The sequence below is a fragment of the Bubalus bubalis genome, chromosome 4 (assembly GCF_019923935.1).
Source record: "Bubalus bubalis isolate 160015118507 breed Murrah chromosome 4, NDDB_SH_1, whole genome shotgun sequence".
Taxonomy (NCBI): Eukaryota; Metazoa; Chordata; class Mammalia; order Artiodactyla; family Bovidae; genus Bubalus; species Bubalus bubalis.
In genome coordinates, this window is record NC_059160.1 from 129,244,145 (window position 1) to 129,266,861 (window position 22,717).

Genomic DNA, 22,717 nt, shown 5'->3' on the forward strand with positions numbered 1-22,717 from the left:
AGAGAGAGTCCAGTGATTATTCCTGTGTTAAGTTCTTGAGTAACAAGGTCAAACTTGTTGGTGAGCAGGGGAGCCAAGATTTGAATTCAGGCTGGGGGCTGTGGAGGGCATTTTCCCATCCAGGGATTCCTCAAGAGACAGTCAAGGGATGTCAGAACTGCCAGGCTGTGTCAGGGATTTGGTTTAGATAATGTGGCAGAGCTGGGGACTGCCGGGGCCTGTGTTTGCGTAGTTGGCTCTGGTATGCCTCAACTCGGAACAGTGTGGTACAAAGGACCACCAAACAAGCCAGCCCCCCAGCCTCAGTGTTCTAGAAAAATAACCACTGCAGGATGGCTACTGAATGTAAGCATAGGTCTCATACATAGGCTGCATTGATGCAGAGTAGATTCTTTATGCAAAGCATTAAGAAACTGGATGATGTAGTTTTGAAAAAGAGAGGGGTTAGTGGTGACTTAATTTTATTCAAATCTGTAATTCTGTAACAGCCAACTTTTTATGTAGCGGTTGATCCAGAAGGACTAGAGTCAGGATCTTGCCAGCAAAGAGCAGTGGCTTATTATCCCTGGAATTTGGTATACAGTGAATTGTGGTTGGGTTGCTGGCATCTGTGGTGTGGCACTGCAGACTCGCCTTTTGAATTATGACGCATTTGGTACACCCAGCAGAGGTTATGTGGCTTAAACATAAAATAAAGCCTCCTGTTCTTCCCGATCCCTTCCCAGGAGTCACCGCCCTCTCCGAGAAACTGCTGCCATCTTGCTCTTAGTTTTTTTTCGTCCTCTTGCTTTCCTTTATTTTTTACTGGAAGAAACACAAATATATTCCTAAACAATATATTTTTAGAGTTTTAAACTTCATAAAAATAGTATCATCTACTATATATATATATATATATATTATTGGGTGATTTGATTATATTACATGCTGTGAACATATGTTATTATCTAACCTTTCAGTTTCCAGAGGTTGGATTCAGATGGGTATATTTGAGGGACCCACAGAGAAGATTTGGAAAGTAGCCAGAGACCCAACATTAGGCATTCCAGAGCAGCATAAGGAGTGTAAATTTTATTCTAAATCCAGTGACACTCCATCAAGGGGTGCTAAGTAGAGACCTGATACGGAGGAATTTATAATGAATGACCTTAGTGTTATCTTTTAGAATACACTTATTATCTCAGGAAACAACCATGGAAACTGAACGCTGTCTGTAGTATGATAAGTGAAAACATTAGTGGGTCAACCAGACTGCGATTCAATTTGCTGCACACAGATCCTGTTGAAGGCAAGTGGCTGTTCTTTGATGGAAAAGTCCTGACTCTGGTGCTTCTGAATCAGTCCTCACATAACAAGTTGGCTGTTACAAGATTACCGATTTGAACAATCAGCACTAATTCTTCTTCTTTTCAAAAATATACCATCCTAGTTTCTTAACCCTTTGCATGCAGAATCTACTTTACATGTATCTGTCCTCTTGGTACATGAAATCCTAGACAATTCCTATTTAAAAGTTTGGTGGTGGAAGAGAACCTGTGAACATGGTCTGGGAAAGATAAGTTAGAGGGAAAGCAATAGAACCAGGAAAGAAAAATTTAGAGGAGGGCATATGTATACTCAGTTTATTAAGGCAGCAACCAGCAGGGTTGAATGAAGTCTGGTAGGTTTAGAACTACAAACAGACCTGTGGAGTTATCAGTTGGGAGGCCAGAGGTGACCTTTTGATGGCTGTTTTAGGAAAGACGTAGGAGTGAAAACCACCAAGTACCAAATGAAGGGACAGGTATTTAAATATTTCCACTGCAGCCATGAAATTGAAAGACGCTTACTCTTTGGAAGGAAAGTTATGAGCAACCTAGATAGCATATTCAAAAGCAGAGACATTACTTTGCCAACAAAGGTTCGTGTAGCCAAGGCTATGGTTTTTCCTGTGGTCATGTATGGATGTGAGAGTTGGACTGTGAAGAAGGCTGAGCACCAAAGAATTGATGCTTTTGAACTGTGGTGTTGGAGAAGACTCTTGAGAGTCCCTTGGACTGCAAGGAGATCCAACCAGTCCATTCTGAAGGAGATCAGCCCTGGGATTTCTTTGGAAGGAATGATGCTGAAGCTGAAACTCCAGTATTTTGGCCACCTCATGTGAAGAGTTGACTCATTGGAAAAGACTGTGATGCTGGGAGGGATTGGGGGCAGGAGGAGAAGGGGACAACAGAGGATGAGATGGCTGGATGGCATCACTGACTCGATGGACGTGAGTCTGAGTGAACTCCGGGAGTTGGTGATGCACAGGGAGGCCTGGCATGCTGCGATTCATGGGGTCGCAAAGAGTCGGACGCGACTGAGTGACTGAACTGAACTGAACATAGTGCAGGCAAGGGATATACATAGAAACGAGTTGTGGAGACACTATTGAGGTAACCTTATAAAGAAAGTAAAATGTTACAGTTGAGATTTGGGCTGATGGAGAGACAGTGGGATGGACTTGGTGACCTTTCAGTGTTCTTCCTGAACTCAGATCCAGTATTATGTCTCATTCTTTATTTCCTTTGCTAAAATACCAGTGACATGGGGCAGGGGCGGAAGAGAAGGGGGAAGGCTTTTCTCTGTAAAAGAGGATGGCTGGTACTAGTCAGATTTTCCATGATCCCTTTGAGTTTGACAACTGAATATAAAGCCTCATACTGCATACCAGTTTTCTGGGGGAGTCAGTGATGAGAACTCTGAAACCCCAGATACTTAAGGAAGGAAGTTCTAGACATTGTACGATCTTGCTGTTAAATGGATCAGGGTTATGACCATCCTTTTCACATAATTTGTTGCTTTAGGAAGCAGCCTGTGTCACTTTCACCTTCTGGAAGTGCCTTGAAGGGGGTGTACTGGGAGTGGGGTGGTGGGGCATCAGGGATACTGCGGCAAACTGGCCTGGCACGGTGCGTGTGGTCTCAACAGGCAACCTGCGTCTCCAGAAGAAGCCTATATTCCATGGCTCTGAAGAAGAGTATTGGATGCAAAGGAGCAGGCAGGACTGGGCTGAGCAGGTGACTGATGACTGATTCATCTTGCTGCAGTCTTGGAAGGGCATGAGCCTCCTCTCCTTTCTCCCAGTTATGGGATGGGAAGATGCCAGCTCAGCTTTATCTACTCTAGATGATGCAAGTTTTCTCAAATTATGGAATACAATTTACAAGAAAAGAACAACTTTCCAGGAACCATTAATTTCAACAAGGATGCATTTTTTTTTTCCTGGAGGCTTACATAATTTATTTTTTTGTTAAATTATAGGCATGGTTGCAGAACAGATAGTTTGTGACAAAAATAATACTTATGTAATCTGCTTTTATTTATAAATTAGATAATGATTGACTTCAGCTATCTCTGAAGTGCCATTGGTGTTTGATGGTAGTCTGTAAATGAACTTTGATGTTCACAGTCTTGTTTTTGTATATTATTATTGTTTATCATTTGACACTGCTTCTGTTTCTCCAGATTCATACATTTCTTTATGGTTTTTTTATTTTTTAATTTTGATTAGAAGTGTGTAGAACCTACTGTATTCCCATTTGAAGAAGTTTTTATGCAAAGAAGTCCTGACCATCAGTCTTTGACAGGTATAGTTAGCATAATATATTTAGGTTTTGGCATATTTCTCCAAATTTACTTTAGTTAGGCTTTGTGCCCTGTTATGGGCTTAATGTTTGCATCCTCCTCAAAATTCCTGTGTTGAAACATTATCCCTAAGGGGATGGTGTTAGGAGGTGATTAGGTCATGAAGGTGGAGCCCTCATGAATCGGATTAGTGCCCTTATAAAAGAGGCCCCGTAGAGTTCCTCTGCTCTCTGCCATGTGACGGCACAGTGAGAAGTCAGCAGTCTGTGACCTGGAAATGTTCTCATCAGAGCTCTCCTGTCACCTGACTTTGAACTTGCAGCCTGCAGAACCACGAGGAGTAAATTTCTGTTGTTTACAGACCACTCAGTCTAGCAACTTCTAGTTGCTTTGTTATAGCAACTCTAATGGACCAAGACATGCTCTGTTTATCTAAACAGAGCTGCTTATCATACCCTAGAGCACTTCTTTACGCCACAGATCCCCCAATCACCAGCTTCTTCACCTGTGGTTCATCCTTAGGTTGGTACCCCTTGACTTCAGAAGAGGTCTCTCAGACCCTTTCTCAGTCCAAGAAGAAACAACACACCTCTGAGTCCTTACCATACATACTGGGGATCCAGCTATGCCGAAGACACAGTTGCTTGCCTCCATAACTCAGGGTCCAGTTGGGAAGGTGCATTATGGTGCATGATAGTTCATGGCTGTTTATATTGTGAGTGGAAGTTCACAGGCAGTGGTCAATATTCATCTTCCTGGTACAATTAGACCGCTGTAGATAACAGGTGATGCCAAGGCTGCTGAAAGTTAAGGGGACATCAGCATTCAGCTCTTCTTTTCACTGCTTCTTTGTACCATGGTCGGACGCAGCAGAGCTTCTAACAGCTGTGTCATGTGGTCTTCAGTTTGCCTGAAGTTTGTACAGCTTGGGAAAACAGCAGTGCCCACTCCTTTGGTGCCTGGTCAGAGGGTTTCGTTGCCAGGATTGTCCTGGCAAAAATCTCTGCCTGGGTCTCAGGCCCTTGTTTTCATAGGTTTCAGAGGTCTACGCACTGTAGCTCCAGCACCTCATGGGTCTGTAGCCTGGGAGCTGCTTTCCCCCTGGAAATTCAAAGCCCTCTTTTGGGTAAATCATGCATCTTGATTTTGCATCCTCATTGGAGATGAGTGTTTGTCTTGCAGGACTTGATCATTGTGAATTAGAAAAGCACTTTTTTTCTATATTGCGTTTCTCTGTATATAGTTTCCAGACATAATTACGATCTGTGGCAAAGTCTTCCCGTTAACTCAGTTAGTACATTTAGAACTATTTTAATGCAAGCATCACCATGTTTGCCTCTTCTATAGCACACCCGGTTACATATGTAAAAACAAATCCATGGCTCTATGAGATCCTTATTATCTGATGGGGAATTTGGATCCCACTGTCAGACTGTTGCAGTGGCATCAATTTCAGTTTAACTGAACCATGTGGAGTGTGAGGCTCTGAAGATTGATGCTTTTTTGAATTTTTGACTTGTAAGGTATGTGCAATGCTCAGTGTTTGGTTAGATACTCTGATTTATAGTTGTCTGATTTCAACTTTGATTACCAAGATTGAAGGCTATTTTCTGGATGATTATTGTGGCCATGGCTTCTAATGCAGCAACAGGAGCACAGTAAGGCCCACTTGCATAAGAGACCTGCGTCATTGTGTTCTTTCGTTTCTGTCCCCAGAAATTGCATTGTCTTGATTTACTGCTGAAAACAGAGGGGAAAGGCTTTATTTTTTTAAAAAAAGTAATGATTTTTCCTGTGGTTGTGTCGCCAAAACCTGCAATGAGTTTGCAGCCAAACATACGTGTGTCAAATGACTATAGAACTCAGGTTGTGCAGGACGCAGCCGGCATCACGAGGCCCCCAGAGAGCTCGGCTCTGATGGCTACATCTGTGCCGCTGCAGGCTTTTGAGGAGCTCTGAGGGGGACCTGGGGAAGGGAGCTCTGCTTTCCATCCACCTCCAAAAGCTAGAGCCAGAGCTTGCTGCAACCCTCTGAAGTCTGGCTCCATGCTGAGTTCACAAAGTCAATCAGTGAATCCTTCAGAGCCCCACCCTCTGAATTCAGATTAGAGTTGTACCAGAAATGCAGTGATAAGATCATAGAGGCTTTCACTTTGAAATTGCTCCTTTGGCAAAAGGCAGATGAAAAATTGCACAATCTCCTATGGGTTGAGAGATTTGGGGGGTTATTTTAAGAACCCAAGGTCTTCTCCAGACTGTCGATGAAGGCTGGGATTTCTTGTGTTTGAATTTTTAGTTGTGATTTGCTTTTTAGTTGTCCTGCTCTTGAAAAACCTTAAAGCTCTTTGCTGTCTGTTGTGTTATGCATACGTCTGAGGAATCTTTTCTTTTCATACTTGAATTTAAATTCTTCCCTTTGCCAAGATCACTAAAGCTGTGTGGCTGAGCCAGCAGTACTGGCCATGTCTCGTGGTCCCCAGTCCGTAAGCAGCTAATTTGAGATGAGAAACCTGCCATCGATGGGACCCATTGACTGCTGTTCTCAATAAACGGATGTCAGGATATATGCCTGCCGTGATTTGTCTGTGCAAGGTTGCTAAATGAGCTTGTTTCTGCTGTAAATATATTTCCCCAAAGATGGTTTTCTCACATTTACTTAGAAATATAGGTCAAAAATGATGCAAATGAACTTATTTACAAAACAAACAGACTCACAGATTAAGAGAGTGGATTTATGGTTACCAGAGGGGAGGATTGTGGGGAAGGATAGGTTGAGAGTTGGAAATTGACATGTAGACACTGTTCTGTTTAAAATAGATAACCAATTAGGACCTACTATGTAGCACAGGGAACTAACTGTACTCAATACTGTGTAATGAGCAATACGTGAACCGTGAATGTCCTGATGTTCAAGCTGGTTTTAGAAAAGGCAGAGGAAGCAGAGATCAAATTGCCAACATCTGCTGGATCGTGGAAAAAGCAAGAGAGTTCCAGAAAAACATCTATTTCTGTTTATTGACTATGCCAAAGCCTTTGACTGTGTGGATCACAATAAACTGTGGAAAATTCTGAAAGAGATGGGAATACCAGAGCACCTGACCTGCCTCTTGAGAAATCTGTATGCAGGTCAGGAAGCAACAGTTAGAACTGGACATGGAACAACAGACCGGTTCCAAATAGGAAAAGGAGTATGTCAAGGCTGTATATTGTCACCCTGCTTATTTAACTTCTATGCAGAGTACATCATGAGAAACGCTGGACTGGAAGAAACACAAGCTGGAATCAAGATTGCTGGGAGAAATATCAATAACCTCAGATATGCAGATGACACCATCCTTATGGCAGAAAGTGAAGAGGAACTAAAAAGCCTCTTGATGAAAGTGAAAGTGGAGAGTGAAAAAGTGGGCTTAAAGCTCAACATTCAGAAAACGAAGATCATGGCATCCGGTCCCATCACTTCATGGGAAATAGATGGGGATACAGTGGAAACAGTGTCAGACTTTATTTTTCTGGGCTCCAAAATCACTGCAGATGGTGACTGCAGCCACGAAATTAAAAAGCATTTACTCCTTGGAAGGAAAGTTATGACCAACCTAGATAGCATATTCAAAAGCAGAGACATTATTTTGCCAACAAAGGTCCGTCTAGTCAAGGCTGTGGTTTTTCCAGTGGTCATGTATGGATGCGAGAGCTGGACTGTGAAGAAGGCTGAGCACCGAAGAATTGATGCTTTTGAACTGTGGGGTTGGAGAAGACTCTTGAGAGTCCCTTGGACTGCAAGGAGATCCAACCAGTCCATTCTGAAGGAGATCAGCCCTGGGATTTCTTTGGAAGGAATGATGCTGAAGCTGAAACTCCAGTACTTTGGCCACCTCATGCGAAGAGCTGACTCATTGGAAAAGACTCTGATGCTGGGAGGGATTGAGGGCAGGAGGAGAAGGGGACGATAGAGGTTGAGATGGCTGGATGGCATCACTGACTCGATGGACGTGAGTCTGAGTGAACTCCGGGAGTTGGTGATGGACAGGGAAGCCTGGCGTGCTGTGATTCATGGGGTTGCAAAGAATCGGACCCAACTGAGTGACTGAACTGAACTGCACTGATATAGCACAGGGCACTAACTGTACTCAATACCGTGTAATAAGACAAAAGAGAAAAGAATTTGAAAAAGGCATCTAGTTCTTTGCTGTACACTTGAAACTAACATAACATTGTTCATTGTACTCCAACATAAAAAGTTTTTCAAAAAAAAAAGAAGGGTGAGGGACTCCTCACCTGGGGTAGGTATTGTAAGCTCTCTCTAATAAAAATGAGAAATTCACATGGGACACTGTGCTTCAGTTTTTTAAAGCTCAGCATTGCTTTTTTGGCTGTTCATTGCTGTTTGATTTGGAAAAGATGGTATCCTTTGAGGATTTTATTCTCTGGTTTGGGTAAGTGTTCAGAGAAGGTGAGGAGGTCATGTAACATATGACACAACACTCAGCAGTACAGACTGGGAGTCACTTGGTTCTTGTCAGAGTGAGACCTCTCTAAGCCTTAGTACTTTACAGGAACTGGAGACAGTAATTCTGATCTAACTATTGGGATTATTAAATCAGAAAATACATGTAAAGCTCCTAGCATAGCACATGGTATATATACTCGCTAATTGTTAGCACTTACCTTTATGTTATTTAAAATGAATTATTAGGTGATTTTTTTCTGGGGAGTCTAGTGTGGCAGTATTATTCTTTAGTCTCAATATCAACTGCCTTTTAAGTTTTTATTTTGCATTTTGGTTTTTTCCATTTTTTATTATGGCAATAAAAATATAACGTTAAAATGTCCATCTTCATCATTATTCAATATATAGTGCAGTAGTGTTCAGTATATTCACATAGTCGTAACAGATCTCCAGGACTTTTTCATCTTACAAAACTGGAACAGTATGCCCTTTAAAAGTTAATTCCTTTACCTCCTCCCACCTCCTTGGCTATCATGTTTCATCTTTCTGTTTTTATGATTTTGCTGACATTAGGTATATAATGGAATTGCCGAGTATTTTGCTTTTTTGTGACTGGCTTTATTTAGCGTAATGTTTTCCAGGCTTGCCTAGGTTGTATCATGTGACAGGATTTACTCTTTTCTGGCTGTATAATATTCCATTGTATGCACATATCACATTTTCTTTACTCATTCATCTTTTGGTGGATATTTGGGTTTCTTCCATCTCTTGTATTGTGAATAGTGCTGCCGTAAACATAGGAGTGCAAATATCTCTTCAAGATCCTGCTTTGAATTCTTTTGGGTAACTATCTAGAAGTGGGATTGCCAGATAGTATAGTAATTCTATTTTTAAATTTCTGAGGAACTCACATTTTTTTCTATAATGGCTGCACCACTTCACATTCCCACCAACAGTGCACAAAGCTTCCAATTTCTCCATATATCCTTGTTGACACTTGTTATTTTGTTAATGACCGTCTGCAGCGGTGTGATGTGGTACCTCATCTGGTTTTGGTTTGTATTTGTTTTGTGGTTTTGAGCATCTTTTCATCTTCTTTGGAGAACTGTTTATTTAAGTCTTTTGCCTATTGTGAAAATGTTTACGTTGTTCAGTTGTAGAAATTCTTTATATATTCTGGATATTGTCCCCTTAACAGAGATATGATTTACAGATATTTTATCCCATTATATAGGTTGCTTTTCCCTTCTATTGATTGTTTCCTTTGATGAGAAGAAGTTTTAAAATTTGATATAGTCCAGTTTATTTTTTTCTTTTGTTGCCTGTGCTTTTGATGTCTCATTTAAGAAATCATTGCCAAATTCAGTGTCATGAAACTTTCATCTTATTTTCCTCTGCTGCTGCTAAGTCGCTTCAGTCGTGTCCGACTCTCTGCGACCCCATAGACGGCAGTCCACCAGGCTACTCCGTCCATGAGATTCTCCAGGCAAGAGTACTGGAGTGGGGTGCCATTGCCTTTTCCTCTAGGATGGTTTTAGTTCTAGGTCTTTGGTGTAGGTCTCTCATCCATGTTTATTGATGTATTTATTAAAAATTTCTATTGATGTATAGGGGCATCCCTGGTGACTCAATAGTAAAGAATCCACCTGCAATGGAGGAGATGCAGGAGATGTGGGTTCGATTACTGGGTTTCAAATATCCCCTGGAGGAGGAAATGGCAACCCACTCCAGTATTCTCACCTGAAAAATCCCATGGAGAGAGGAACCTGATGGGCTGCAGTCCATAGTGGGGCAAAGAGTTGGACACGATGGAGCAACTGAGGACATGGTTTTTTCACAATATTGCCTTAGTTTCAGGTGTACAGCATAGTGATTCAGTTTTTATTTTTGGCAAATTATATTCTGTTATGTTATTACAAGATGTTGGATATAATTCCCTGTGCTAAACTAAATCTTTGTTGCTTATCTCTTATATATACAGTAGTTTGTATCTCTTAATCCCATACTCCTAATTTGTCCCTCCCTTTCTCCTTTTCTGTTTGGTAACCAGTAAGATTGTTTTCTGTGTCTGTGAGTCTGTTTTGTATATTGATTTATTTGTATTACTTTTTAGCTATTTTTAGTTAATTCTGGATATAGTATAAGGTAGAGGTCCAGCTTTGTTCTTTTGCAGGTTATCACGTGGATATCCAGTTTTTCCAACACTGTTGTTGAAGGGACTATTTTTTTTTTCTTCTATTGTGAACACTCTTGTTCAAAATCATTTGACCGTATACACAGAGGTTTTTTTTTTTTTTTTTTTTTTCTGGACTCTGTTCTGTTTCATTGATCTGTATGTCTGTCTTTATGCCAGTATCACACCATCTTGATGCCCTTTGTATTGTAGTATGTTTTGAAATCAAGAAATGCAAGGCCTCCTTTTTTGTTCTTTTTCAGAGTTTTTTTCGTTATTCAGGATCTCTTGAGTTTCTATATGAATTTTAGGATTTTTTTTTCTCTTTCTGAAAAGAATACCATTGAGATTTTGATAGGGCATGCATTGAATCTTGACTGCCTTAGATTTTATCAGACAAAACTGTTCACCAGTCTTAACAAGAAAATGAGCTCTTGGCTATAAAACATTTCTTTTGCTTCAGGGCAGCTTGTGTTGCCATGTTTGTGTTCTGACCGAGGCCAGATTAAAGGGGCAGCACAATCAAACCATGCAGTGCAGTCAGTAAGCAAGTATTCTCCAGCTCTAACTGATGAAAAGATGGTCTTAACCACTTCTGATCTGATTTATTGGTAGAAACAGGGAGCATTTAATTACGCTTGCTGACAACTGTTAGCATTATGTGAGACATTCTCAGTTAACAGTTTCAAATAGCAAATGACTGATAAAATTTTTTATAGAGGAAGAAATAGGTAATAGGATTTTTCTGTTGTTGTTGCCCTGTGGTTATTATTTGCGGAGTAATACCTGCTCCATTTCTGAGTCAGATGCCTTCAGTGAGAATAAATGGACTTTGTGTATGCAAGTCCCTGATTAACTATGGCCATAGCTTTTGAATTTCTTCCATGGCCTGTGCCAACACCACAGTGATACAGATGAGGCAGGAGTTTCTGTAGAATATTCAGTTCGAAGAGACTAAACTTTGAGGAATGGGGTGAATTGTCCAAGGCCTGGTGGCTCCAGAGGGCAGAGGCAAAACTTGACTGAACAAAATCATTTCAAGGGATGTTTAGTACATCGGTTGCTGCCAAGTCACTTCAGTCGTGTCCGACTCTGTGCGACCCCATGGACGGCAGCCCACCAGGCTCCCCCGTCCCTGGGATTCTCCAGGCAAGAACACTGGAGTGGGTTGCCCTTTCCTTCTCCAATGCATGAAAGTGGAAAGCGAAAGTGAAGTCGCTCAGTCGTGTCTGACTCTTAGCAACCCCATGGACTGCAGCCCAGGCTCCTCCATCCATGGGATTTTCTGGGCAACAGTACTGGAGTGGGGTGCCATTGCCTTCTCCCAGTACATTGGTTAGTCATTCCAAATTCTGTGAACTCACTTATGTTACAGAAGCTGCACATTCAACTGCTCAGCTAATTAATTAGCCTTTGGACAATGCTTTACATGGAAGTCAAACGATCTTGGAAGACACTAAACATTTTAAAATTCAAGAAAGGGAGGAAGGCCAAGGGCAGTTATTCTCAGCTAGAACAGAGCAATGAAATAAGGTAAGTAAAACATAAAAGCCAGTTTCCTTGATTTTTTTATTTTACTCCACTTCAGTGTGCCTTTTCAAATGAAGACTAACTGTACAAAAGAGAAACAGACTCCAGAAACAAACTTACGGTTACCAGCAGGGGAAGGTGGCGGGGGTGTGTGTAGATAAATTAGGAGTTTGGGATTAGCATATAGCACTACTATATAAAATAATTAACCAACAAAGACCTACTGTAGATCACAGGAGACTCTACTCAGTACTCCATAATAACCTATATGGGAAAATAATCTGAAAGAGTATATATGTATACATATATGTATATATGTATATATATGTGTGTGTGTGTGTATATATATATATGTATATATATATGACTAATCACTTTGCTGTGCCACTGAAACTAATTATAAATCAACTATATTCAGTGTAAAATAAAAATTAAAAAAGAATAGTCATTAATAGACATTAGCTGTAATAGTATGTAGATAGTATATGTAATTAAATTATTTATTATTTAGAACCCAAACATAATGGCATAGATGAAGCAGGCATTGTTCTGTATTGTCTCAAATCTAAAACTCTGTCCATAAGACAGTACCTGTTTGGAGTTTCTCCTAAAATTGCCTTTCTCTGCCTTTGAAAAGTGTCTTGCACATTTTTGAATGACTTCTTGTAACTAGGCACAGTGACAATGTTAACTGATTAAAATGATCAACCCTGAGGGAATTCATTGCCCTCCACAGATCAGTAGCCTCATTTCCTTCAGTGCTAGGTACTGAATATTGCTTTACAGGGAAGAAGCTGTTGTAAATTGCCAATGTACTTGGCCCTTACATTTATGTATTTGTATTTGGTTCTTATTTTTCTTATTTTTTTAGAAATTCTTAGAACTTTGAGGAAGTGAAATGTGTGTTTTCTTCTCATGTCAAAGCTGACAAATACTTTTAAAAAGCACAAATATATTATAAAACACTCTAAAACAAAATCATTGACATTAAGACTTTGATCAAAGTCCAGAAGAATGTATTTATTACCTCTCGATCACTTTTTTCCCGCCTCTCACTGTATTTCTGGCAGTTAAATGAGAAATTCTAATGAAGAGATTGTCTTTCTTTTGAGCCATTGTTTCATAACTGTTATGCCATCTTTAACTTCTCTTTTTTTCTCCAAAACTTTGAGCAAGCAGAATCCTTTTAATCTCTCTGAGTACTTGCCATAGATTGGAGCACTCAAAAAGAAATTTTGCTTGGAAATGTCTTTCTTCCACATTCTCAAATATATTCTTTGCATAAATGCATTTAATTTCTTCTTCTCCTTCTCTTGACCTTGATGGCACCGCTAGCAGCATACAGATATGACTTTATAGTTTCTTGGCATCTGCCGAGTTCCCTCTCTTATCCCAGACACCAGCAGGGGTGGCTAAGAGGGACCTGGAATAGAGATCCAGAGAAGAAGGTTTTGTGGCAGTGACAATTCTTTCAGGCACAAAGTCGAGATCATTAATGAATGAACAATTCCTAATTCCTTTGAAGCCCACCCACTGTGTATTATACGTGACACAGAGCTCAAACTGCCAGTGTGCCAGTCCCTGAAATTATTGTACAGAAGAGGGGAGTCTGGAAGATCAAGTGTGTGTGGCGAATCCTGGAAAAGAGGAGGTATTTGCAGAAACAGCAGGGTACCAGTGGGGTCTAGGGCATTAGGCAGGCAGGTGCTGAGGTTGGAGAGTTAAGGAAATGAATACTGACCATTCACGTAGACCCTGACCCTGCCCACACCGAGGCAGGACCACATTCTTCTTGTATATGGAATTAGGGAGAGTGAGCAGGACTCACAGTCAGTTGTTGGAGACAAAGATGAGAGAGCATCACTGCTACTCTCCCTCCACTTTTTTTTGACTGTACTGCAGGGTGTAAGAAATCTTGGCTCCCCAGTCAGGGATCAGACCTGTGCCCCCTGCAGTGGAAGCACAGTCTTGACTCCTGGACCTCTGCTACTCCTTGAATTTGTCTAGAGAGCCAGGAACTTGAAGCTTCTAGTTTCTGAACATCATCTTGTCCCCCTTTGATGCTTTCTTTGATATAATTGGAAGGCAGCTGAGGAGCATGGGGCTGGAATCATGTTTCCTCTGAGAATCCTCTGAACCCCAGTTTTTTCATAGCTAGAGGTCTTCTTGGTAAGCACATAATAAGATGGTGTTTGCACAAATAAGTGCCTCATGGAGAGTCTGGCACCTATCAAGTTATCTACATGTCTGAATTAAATCTGATTTGTGAATAAATATTTAAAAATGTCTCCCAACTCTTTGAACTCTTTTGATTGATTATTTAAGCTGCTAGGTTCATACATATAAACCCATTTTCTTGTTATTTTCCCAGTATGTTTATTTTTACAATAAAGTTGAATGTGCTCATTATATAAATTTTGAAAAATACAGAAGGCTGAATTTCAAACTCCAATGATTAAAATTTATTTGACTTAAAAATTAGGTCACCTAAAATTCTGGCACTTAGATCCAGTATTAGAATCTGATAGGTCTTTGTCTGTCTTTAATTAAGAAGTGGACTCTCTTGCCTTTTATACGTTTGTGTTTATGTACTGAGGCAGTGTGGAATAGTGGTTAAAAATACCAGATGTGGCACTGGACAGATCTGTATTCTGGTTCCAAATTTACTACTTGTAATTATGTAATCTTTAGTTAGCTATTTGATCTCTTTATGCCGTTCCCTCACCTGTGAAAGGACATAATATTGCCCATTTCATTGTGTGAATGTGAGGAATAAATCAGGTAATACATGAGACCACAAGGGCTTCGTATACGATCACAAAAGCAGTCATCAAGTATTAACTCTGCTTCTTCTTATTGAATTGTGAATATTAATGAAGAAACAGAAACAATTCTTTGGGAGAAGTTCTTTGTAATTTCAGTCTGCAGATAGCTAATTGTCTAATAGTACCTCTTGTCTGGCAGATTGTTTACTACACTGGGTACCTAAAGGAATCTGTTCATTTCTTTTCCAATCTCAAGGCTCACCTTTCAAGGATATCAGAACAGTGCTTTCCTTTTTCATAATGCAGAGGTCATGATAAGCTAAGAAATAATTAATTACAAGTGTAAAATAAATGGCAGCTTAAGAAACAACTGAGTGTGTTATGATCTAAGAATACTTAGTAAAATGAAATTTTGGTAGACTTTTAATGTTCTAATAACAAATTGTTTTTACTTGTCTTTTAGCCATATTGACTACATTGACCAACACAAGGAAAAATGAAAAAAAATTTTTATTTGGAGAGCCTGGGTAGAATAATAACACATGGAAACATACTCATCTGACTTTATGATAATAATAATATTGCCTTATATTTTTAATTATATAGCTCATACCTTTCAAAATGTTGTCATACACATTAGCTTATTAGATTTTCTACAAAATTCTACTAGTTAGCTAGATTAGAACAAAAAGACTTCATTTTTAATCCAGTAGTCTTTTAGTGAATCTATTATCTGTCATCATGCACGATAGAATGTTTATCATTGGCTACTTGGACTTGTCTACATGGAGATAAACTTTTGGCTTGAAAAACAAAGAAATAAATATTTTCTGATTGTTGTTCAGTTACTCAGTCGTGTCTGACTCTTTTCGACCCCATGGACTGCAGCATGCCAGGCTTCCCTGTCCTTCACTATCTTCAGGGAGTTTGCTCAAACTCATGCCCACTGAGCCGATGATGCCATCCAACCAACTCATCCTCTGCTGCCCTCTTCTCCTTCTGCCCTGAATCTTTCCAAGCATCAGTCTTTCCAGTGGGTGGACTCTTTGCATAAGAGTCCAGAGTAATGGAGTTTCGGTATCAATCTTTCCAAAGAATCTTCAGGGTTGGTTTCCTTTAGGGTTGACTGTTTTGGTCTCCTTGCAGTCCAAGGGACTCTCAAGAGTCTTCTCCAGCACCACAGTTCAAAAGCATCAATTCTTTGGCACTCAGCCGACTTTATGGTCCAGCTTTCACTTCTGTACATGAGTACTGGAAACACAATAGCTTTGACATGGACCTTTGCGGGCAAAGTAATGTCTCTGCTTTTTCATATGCTCTCTAGGTTTGTCATAGCTTTTTTTTCCCAAGGAGTAAGTGTCTTTTAATTTCATGGCTTCAGTCACCATCTGCAGTGATTTTGGAGCCAAAGAGAGTAAAGTCTGTCACTGTTTCCATTTTCTTCCCCCTATTTGCCATGAAGTGATGGGACCATATGCTATGATCTTCGTATTTTGAATGTTGAATTTTAAGCCAGCTTTTTTGGTCTCCTCTTTTGCCTTCAATGTACAGCCGTGAAGTTCCCAATTTTGAACCAGTCTGTTGTTCCATATCTCGTTCTAACTGTTGTTTCTTGACCTGCGTACAGATTTCTCAGGAGACAGGTCAGGTGGTCTGGTATTCCCATCTCTTGAAGAATTTTCCAGTGTTGTGATCCACACAGTCATGGCTCAGCTGGTAAAGAGTAGTTGCTAGTCAAGTAATGCTCAAAATTCTCCAAACCAGGCTTCAACAGTACGTGAACTGTGAACTTCCAGATGTTCAAACTGGTTTAGAAAAGGCAGAGGAACCAGAGATCAAATTGCCAACATTTGCTGGATCACTGAAAATGCAAGGGAGTTCCAGAAAAACATCTATTTCTGCTTTATTGACTATGCCAAAGCCTTTCATTGTGTGGATCACAATAAACTGTGGAAAATTCTGAGAGATGGGAATACCAGAGCACCTGACTTGTCTCTTGAGAAATCTGTATGCAGGTGAGGAAGCAACAGTTAGAACTGGACATGGAACAACAGACTGGTTCCAAATAGGAAAAGGAGTACGTCAAGGCTGTATATTGTCATTTTATTTAACTTATATGCAGAGTACATTATACGAAATGCCAGGCTGGAGGAAGCACAAGCTGGAATCAAAATTTCCAGGAGAAATCAATAACCTCAGATATGCAGATGACACCACCCTTATGGCAGAAAGTGAAGAAGAACAAAAGAGCCTCTTGATGAAAGTGAAACAGGAGAGTGAAAAAGTCGGCTTAGAGCTCAACAAAGATCATGGCATCCGGTTCTATCACTTCATGACAAATAGATGGGGAAACAGTGGAAACAGTGGGGGCTCCAAAATCACTGCAGATGGTTTCTGCAGCCATGAAATTAAAAGACGCTTACTCCTTGGAAGGAAAGTTATGACCAACCTAGCTAGCATATTCAAAAGCAGAGACATTACTTTTTCAACAAAGGTCTGTCTAGTCAAGGCTGTGGTTTTTCCAGTAGTCATGTATGCGTGTGAGAATTGGACTGTAAATAAAGCTGAATGCCAAAGAATTGATGCTTTTGAACTGTGGTATTGGAGAAGACTCTTGAGAGTCCCTTGCACTGCAAGGAGATCCAACGAGTCCATCCTAAAGGAGATCAGTCCTGAATATTCATTGGAAGGACTGATACTGAAGCTGAAACTTCAGTACTTTGGCCACCTGATGTGAAGAGCTGATTCATTTAAAAAGACCCTGATGCTGTGAAGGATTGGAGGCAGGAGGAGAAGGGGAGGACAGAGGATGAGATGGTTGGATGGCATCACTGACTCAGTGCGCATGAGTTTTAGTAAAGTCCAGGAGCTGGTGATGGACAGGGAGGCGTGGCATGCTACAGTCCATGGGGTCACAAAGAGTCAGACACGACTGAACAACTGAACTGAATGAAGCAGATGTTTTTCTGGAATTCCCTTGCTTTTCCTATGGTCCAGTGAATGTTGGCAATTTGATCTCTGGTTCCTCTGCCTTTTCTAAATCCAGCTATTATAGCTGGAAGTTCTCGGTTCATGTACTGTTGAAGCCTCAGTTCAGTTCAGTTGCTCAGTTGTGTCTGACTCTTTGTGACCCCATGGACTGCAGCATGCCAGGGTTCCCTGTGCATCATCAACTCCCGGACCTTGCTCAAACTCATGTCCATTGAGTTGGTGATGTCATACATCCGTCTCATCCTCTGACATCCCCTTCTCCTCCTGCCTTCAGTCTTTCCCAGCATCAGTGGCTTTTCCAGTGATTCAGTTCTTTCCATCAGGTGGCCAAAGTGTTGGAGTTTCAGTTTCAGCATCAGTCCTTCCAATGAATATTCAGGACTGATTTCCTACAGGGTGGACTGGTTGGGTCTCCTTGCCGTCCAAGGAACTCTCAAGAGTCTTCTCCAACACCACAGTCCAAAAGCATCAATTCTTCAGTGCTCAGCTTTCTTTGTAGTCCAACTCTTACATCCATACATGACTCCTGGAAAAATGATAGCTTTGACTAGATGGACCTTTGTTGGCAAAGGAATGTCTCTGCTTTTTAATGTGCTATCTAGGTTGGTCATAGCTTTTCTTCCAAGGAGCAAGAGTCTTTTAATTTATTGGCTGCAGTCACCATCTTCAGTGATTTTGGAGCCCAAGAAAATAAAGTCTGCTGCTGTTTCCATTGTTTCCCCATTATTTGCCATGAATTGATGGGACCGGATGCCATGATTTAATTTTCTGAATGTTGAGTTTTAAGCCGACTTTTTCACTCTCCTGTTTCACTTTCATCAAGAGGCTCTTTAGTTCTTCTTCACTTTCTGCCTTAAGTGTGGTGTCATCTGCGTATCTGATGTTATTGATATTTCTCCCAGCAATATTGATTCTACCTTGTGCTTCATCCAGCCCAGCATTTCACATGATGTACTCTGCATACTCTCTTGAAGCCTAGCTTGAAGGATTTTGAACATGACCTTGCTAGCATGTGAAATCAGTGCAATTGTGCAGTAGTTTGAACATTCTGCAGCATTGCCCTTCTTTGGTATTGAAATGAAAACTGACCTTTTCCAGTCCTGTGGCTTCTGCTGAATTTTCCAATTTGCTGGACTATTGAGTGCAGCACTTTAACAGCATCATCTTTTAGGATTTGAAATAGCTCTGCTGTGATTCCAACACCTCCACTAGCTTCGTTCATATTGATGCTTCCTAAAGTCCACTTGACTTCACACTCCAGGATGCCTGGCTTTAGGTTAGTGATCACACCATCATAGTTATTTGGGTTATTATTCTGCCACCTCTTCTTAATATCTTCTGCTCATGTTAGGTCCTTGCTGTTTCCTAACATAATAAAATGGGTCCTTATTGTGCCCATCTTTGCATGAAATATTCCCTTGGTATCTCTAATTTTGTTGAAGAAGTCTCTAGTCTTTCCTGTTCTCTTGTTTTCCTCTTTTTTTTTTTTTTTTTTTTTTTGCTTTGTTTGCTTAAGAAGGCTTTCTTCCCTCTCCTTGCTCTTCTTTGGAACTCTGTCTTCAGATAGGTGTATTTCTCCTTTGCCTTTCACTTCTTTTCTCTAATAATTACTAAGTTAATATACTTTAATAAATGTAAACTTTACAAGTTTAATTCATCTAAATTACTAATTTGAAATTTAATTTACTAAAAATAGTTCTTGACTTCTAAACGAACTCTTGTTTACTTCTAAAAATTATTCCTCGTGTTTATTACTTTAAAATATTTCACCCATATCTAGCATAGGTTCCGTCTTTAGGAAAAGAGATTGGAGATGCATTGAAAATATTTGGATCATGTTCTATACCACAATTCCTTAAACACAGATTGTAAGTTTTTTCCTTTTTTGAAAGAAACTTTTATTGAGGTATAATTTACATAAAATTAAATGCCTCCATTTAAAAAAGTACACTCATGTAGTCTATCTTCAAATTTCTCTGTTTTTTAAACACTTTAAAAAAATAATTTGATCATTTTTTTAGGCTTACCAAAAAACATGAAGAATATTATAACACACAGTCATGTACTCACTACTCAGATTAAGAAGAAAACTTACATATGTTACTGACACTTCCTATGTGCTCCTCCTGGGCCTCATTCCTTCTCTGCCTGCCCAGAGAGAATCTTTCTCCTTTGGATATCTGTCATTTTCCTGCATGTTTCCCTTCCATCCATACATAAGCAATAAATGATATTCTTTTGTATTTTTTAAAACATGATAAAACGATATATTTCATCTTCTGTAACTTTGTTTCGTCAATATTGTTTTGAGATTTCTCTAGGTTGATTCAATGATTTATATATTGTATAATATTCCATTGTAATCATATTGCATATATACTCCACAGTTTATTAATCCATTCTCCTGTCTTTATGTATTTATATTATTTTCAGGTGTTACTGGTTTGTTTGTTTTTGTTGTGTTGTTGTTTGAGACACTGCTCTAGTTAGAATTCTTGCTCATATCACTTTGAGCAAATCTGTCTAGAGCTGTCTAGAGCATAAACTCGGTGTAGGAATTGCTAAGTCTGAGGGTTTATGTGTTTTCAGTTTTTGCAACTATGACAAATTACAGTTCTGAATGATTATTCCAATTAGTTCTTCTGTCTATAGTGAATGAGTTCCTGAGTCTCAATTGTTTGAATTATCAGACTTTGAGTAAAAAGAATTTTTTTTTTTTGCCAATCTATAGGATACTGTAACAACATTTGAAAATTAAATTTTCTGATGATTAGCAAGCTTGAATATCTTTTTGTATATTTATTGGACATTTGGGTTCCCTCTTCTGTGAATTGCCTATTTATATTCTCTGTCCATTTATCATTGAGCTATTTTCCTTGGTTCAAATTTTTCTTCATATGGTAGATGTTTCCTCCAGTCTTTTATTTGCTTTTTAATGTTATGATGTTTTGTTTTTTTAAAAATTATAAGTTTATTTTTGGCCGTCAGGCCCTTCGTTGCTGTGCAGGCTCTCTTCAGTTGCAGCACCCGGGGGACTCCTCCATTTGCAGCGTGCAGGCTTCTCATTTCGTTGCCTTCTCTCGTTGTGGAGTATGGATTCTGGGGCACCTGTGCTTTAGCGGTTTTGGCCATGTGGGCTCAGTTTTGGCTCCCAGGCTGTGGGGTGCAGACTCAATTGTGGTGGCACAAGGGTTTAGTTGCTCTCAAGCATGTGGGATCTTCCTGGATGAGGGATTGAACCCATGTCTCCTGTATTGACAGGCAGATTCTTTACCACTGAGCCACCAGGGAAGCCCTATGTTGTTTTTTGATACACAGAATTTTAAGATTTTAATAAAGTTGGAATTTTTAGCCTTTCCTTTTTATGGACGGTGTGCTTTTTCTTATATATATATATATATATATATATTTTATACTCTTGAAGTCATATTTTTTTTCCTCCTTCTTGTATTATCTTCTAAGTTTTGCTTTTCACAGTTACGTATTTGATTCATCTGGAATTTTTCTTGCAAGTTTCTATTTTCCATATTAATACTGATTTATTGTTGTTCATCTTTACCACAATTATTGTGTCAGCTTTGACATATTTCAAATTTCTGATATACTTGTGGATTTCTTTTGGTCCTACCAAGTCTGTCCCAATTCTGTGCCATTATCATCAATGTCTTACCTCTGGCTTTATACTAAGTCTTGATAATAAGTCTTGTACTTTGGTCTTCATTGTAACATGTCTATAGCTATTTTAGACACTTTGGATTTTTCTGTAGATCTAAGAATTAGCTCATCAAAGTCTATGAGGTACACTTGGTATTTTAATTGGAATGATACTGAATTTATGAATCATTTGGGAAAAGTTTGTATCTTTAAAATATTGAGTCTTCCCATCTGTGAATATGGTATCTCTCCCCATAAATTTTGCTTCCCATTAATATGTATCTTCAAAGTTTTATAATTCTCTTCAGGAACATGTAGATATCCTTTGTTACATGTATTTCAGTTTCAGTTCAGTTACTCAGTCATGTCCGACTCTTTGCGACCCCATGAAGTGCAGCATGCCAAGCCTCCCTGTCCATCACGAACTCCTGGAGTTTACCCAAACTCATGTCCATTGAGTTGGTGATGCCCTCCAACCATCTCATCCTTTGTCGTCCCCTTTTCCTCCTGCCCTCAGTCTTTCTGAGCACCAGGGTCTTTTCAAATGAGTCAGCTCTTCGCATCAGGTGGCCAAAGTATTGGAGTTTCAGCTTCAACATCAATCCTTCCAATGAACACCCAGGTCTGATCTCCTTTAGGATGGACTGGTTGGAATGCCTTGCAGTCCAAGGGATTCTCAAGAGTCTTCTCCAACACCACACTTCAAAAGCATCAATTCTTCAGTGCTCAGCTTTCTTCACAGTCCAATTCTTACATCCATACATGACCACTGGAAAAGCTATAGCCTTGACTAGACGGACCTTTGTTGGCAAAGTAATGTCTCTGCTTTTTAATAAGTACCAGGTAGTTATATTTTTTCTTATTGTAGTAAATGAAACCTTTTTAGAATTTTCATGTTCTGTTTATTCTTGGTATGTGTGAAATAAATTGTTTTATATACTGATCTTATATTAGGCACTTTACTGAACTCTCATTTAGATAAATTGACTAAAGGTTCTGTAGCTGATCATATTGTCTGTGAACATTGTCTTTTGTAATCCTCATACCTTTTTTTTTTCTTGTCCCCTTGCAGAAGCTCAGATTTTTAGTACAGGGCTCATGAGGAGCGTTGTAAATAGACATTAATGATGATATTTGATAACATCTCAGATTAAGGAAGTACCCATTCATCCTCACTTTGCTGAGTTTTTTAAATTGGTCTTGAATTTTATTAAATACACTTCTGCTTTTATTGCTCAACCATATTTTTCTTTCTCTTAATCTCTTTGTATATCCCTTAATTACGTAATGACCTAACAATACTGATGTAAAGACTCAGATTCAGATGAAAAGGACTTGGCTGTTTTTATCTCAGTGAGGAAAGTGGGAAAATGTAATATATCAAGCAAATTCCTAAAAGATGCGTTTGTATAGACCTGGACATGTGGCAATGTCTTGGAGCTGATGATGAGATGGAACATAATGTCATCTTATAGAAATGAGAATGATAAGGACGGAATAGAATGCTAGAATGGTCAATTTCTAGAATTGTAGCTCGGGGAACAGAAAGAG

The 22,717-nt window shown here is 39.6% G+C and overlaps 1 protein-coding gene and 1 long non-coding RNA gene across 2 annotated transcripts in view; both read left to right on the plus strand.

Annotated features, from left to right (window-relative positions):
- Positions 1 to 15,393, plus strand: part of LOC123333405 — an 81,451-nt gene extending 66,058 nt beyond the window's left edge. The window contains exons 2-3 of the long non-coding RNA XR_006550722.1: positions 11,602 to 11,759; positions 14,985 to 15,393. This is a non-coding gene — a long non-coding RNA (uncharacterized LOC123333405). The remainder of the gene's footprint in view (positions 1 to 11,601; positions 11,760 to 14,984) is intronic.
- RYR2 (ryanodine receptor 2) overlaps positions 1 to 22,717 on the plus strand; it is an 829,832-nt gene that overhangs the window by 137,916 nt on the left and 669,199 nt on the right. The gene's annotated exons all lie outside the window — the stretch shown is intronic.